This window comes from Pteropus alecto, unplaced genomic scaffold (assembly GCF_000325575.1).
Source record: "Pteropus alecto unplaced genomic scaffold, ASM32557v1 scaffold145, whole genome shotgun sequence".
In the NCBI taxonomy this organism is placed as follows: domain Eukaryota; kingdom Metazoa; phylum Chordata; class Mammalia; order Chiroptera; family Pteropodidae; genus Pteropus; species Pteropus alecto.
This window is the reverse complement of record NW_006436285.1, coordinates 177,323-180,350: the sequence shown is the minus strand read 5'-3', so window position 1 is coordinate 180,350 and position 3,028 is coordinate 177,323.

Sequence of the window (3,028 nt, the reverse complement as noted above, 5' to 3'; positions counted from 1 at the left end):
CCACACCCTGGCCCCGCCCCCGGAGGCTCCTCCCCCCAGAGTCCCCTCCCCCAGCCTTCCAGACCCACAGGTAAGCACATCGCGGGTCCAGCCACTCAGCTGCCTCCACTCTCCCCTGGGCGGTGGGAGTGATCCCGGGGGCCGCTGTCTCTGTCCTAGCCGCAGGTCGCCTGGCCTGGCCCACTTCTACTCCCCGGCTTGCCTTTAGCTACATTTTCACGTGGTGCTGCTTTCTGCAATGAAATCGGAGAGCGACTGAGGTGCCCGCGACATCCGTTTGACAGGGGAGGGCCTGGACCGTTCGCTGCGTGAGCCAGAGCTCCTAGAGGACCTGCGTGGGGCTGAGGAGACGTCTGAGCCCAGCGGGCCTACGCTGCTGGCTTGTCAGTCCCCCTCGCGGTGGAAATCCGTGCTCGAGGGGAATACGAGAAGCCCCGGCCTGCCCCGCCGCAGGGTCCAGGAAGCCCGAACATTGGGCGCCTCCCCCTGGCAGCTAAACTGGCCTCCCTTGGGGTGGACCCAATCCTACCTCACACACACGTCTTAGCAGGAGTGCGACACAATAAACATCCAACAAGCTTCCCCCATTATAGGTTAGAATATGGAAGGAGCAGGAGTTTAGTGCCCAATTCGCCCCACCACCACCACCACCACCACGACCAATAGGGATGCGAAGATAGCAGATGGTCCTTTCTCTGGGAATGCAGACACTTGAACAGGGCCTCCCTTTCAACCATGCATCTCGAAGTGGAACATTCTGGTAAGACCATCATTAAATGCAGGCTCATGACCTCGGCACGCAGGAGAAACTAACTTCAGCTACACTGTGTGATTCTCTTCTATGGTTGGGAAATTGAGCCGCATTTGGCAGATGGAGCAACGAAGGCTCAGAAAGATTTAGGTTCTCACCCAAGGCCAGCCTAGGTGGTAAGTGGTGCAGCTGGTGCTTTCCTCTAGCATTAGAAGGTCATTTAATGAGACCACGATCCTCACCCCTACCCCGACCAGGGATGTAGAGTTTGTATCATGGTTCTTACCTCCTGCCTTGATCTTTCCACCCTAGCTGAAGGGCAGTAAGTGGCCTCTACGAAAGGTGTGGGGAAAAGAACCCAAGAGCAAGAAAAGAATAAACTGCTATTTGGTCCCACTTTTAACTCTCCTCCTTTACCCAGGGGAATAGAGGGGTGTGCACACCCACACACCCAAACTCAAACGCACATGACTGTCCACGGTTTTCCAAAGGACCATCACCTATCCCTTTGGGGTCATTCTGCCTGCCTACAGCATCTCCTTCCTGCCTTAAAAGGAAATCCTTATAATATCTCCACCACTCTCCCATCATCCTCTCTTTGGAATCGCAAGCAATTACCTTTCTTTCCTTCCTTCTGCCTGTCCTACCTCTAACACATTGTTACCATTTTATTAAAGCAAAAAGAAAAACAAAACAAAAGATAATCCCGTTTTAACCCAGTTTAAAGTTTCCTGTTTCCCTATCACCAAAGGCAAAAGTTCGAGCCTTACTCCTTAGCATGGCCAGCAGGTCTCCTGCACCCACCCCTTCCCCATCTGTCCCTTCCAACTGTGGTGGCACTGAAGTGGACCATAGTTTCCTGCACATACTACCCTCTTTGTCCTCCAGCCTTTGCTCACATTGTCGCCTCAAAAATTCTTCCCTGTCACCCTTAATTCCTACTTTCCTACTTGTGTAAGGCATCAACTCTCCCAGGAAATCTTTGCAAACACCACCCCTTGTGTGTTCACACCCAGTACCCTTGCCCACCCCTTCAAGCTCCCAGAACATCCTGGACATCGCTGAGTCCTTGTACTTACCACATGGCTTTCATGACCTATTGACATGTCTTAGTTCTTAACCGCAAGTGTCAAGCAGAGGACTGACCTAAAATCAGTACTGTTACAGGGTTGTTTGGGAACCTGAGGAAGCAACTATTCTAAAGGGACGCGGGATCAGAAAGTGGGGAAACGAAGGCCAATGAGGACAATTCATGCTGGGGCTCAAAGGGGATGATGCTCCTCCATCTGACAGAGGACGATGGTCAAGGCTGTTTCTGGGCCTTGAGTAAAGAGAGCAACTCAGTTCTTTCCTGGAGATGGCTGGACTCCAGTTGGCCAGACACAGATCCCCTGGCCTATACATTGACAGGGCTCTCTAGAGACAACCCACAGTGAAAGGCCCTAGAATAATGCTTAAAATAATGCTCACCTGAGGCCTGTCAAATATCTCCTTCCCCTCAAACAGTAACAGGCACATTCTGGAGCCAGTGGTCAGAAGGAATCATAGTTTCTACCACGGTTTTTCAGAAGCGGGAAGAAACATAAAATCCAGGGCATCCAGGCAAGTTAGGCATCTTGCCTCCACAATAGCTGGGACTTAGGAAACCAGAACTTTAGTAGGCCTGCACTAGGTGGTTGGGCAGGGGGGACACTGGTACATAGTGAGGGCAGTGATAAGATTGTGCAGTCAGATGCCAACATGGGTGATCCAGGGCAGAAAAGAGAGACAGCAGGCAGGTGATTTCCTTGAGTTAGAAAGGATCATTCTTCACGGACACCTAAAAGAGGGTTCATCCCTCCAATCCTGCTACTCCTATAGCAAATGAGGAGTATGTATGCACCCCTAAACTAATGCAGGTATGTAATTCTCCCCACCAGCCCACCCCCAGGATTTGCCCATGCTTTCTTATTCACTAGCTACTCTACCTTTTCCTCCTCCATTAAGAACCCAAAACTACAAAGTAGGATCAGGGGTTTCCCCTCTCACTTCATCAGGATGCCCATCTTCTTTAACCACAGAAAAGCCAATACAGGAGAACAGTAAAGAGAGACAGGAGACAGAAGCCCTGACACAGGTTTTTCAGTATGCAAGAGTTTTTGACTCTACAGCCAGTTGCTTAAAATGAAACATAAAAGGCAGCCAGAATACACACCCAAATGCAAAAAAGTAAAGGCAAACATAAAACAAACCACAAAATACCATGAACCCCAACAAAACCAAAAAATCCCAAAACCC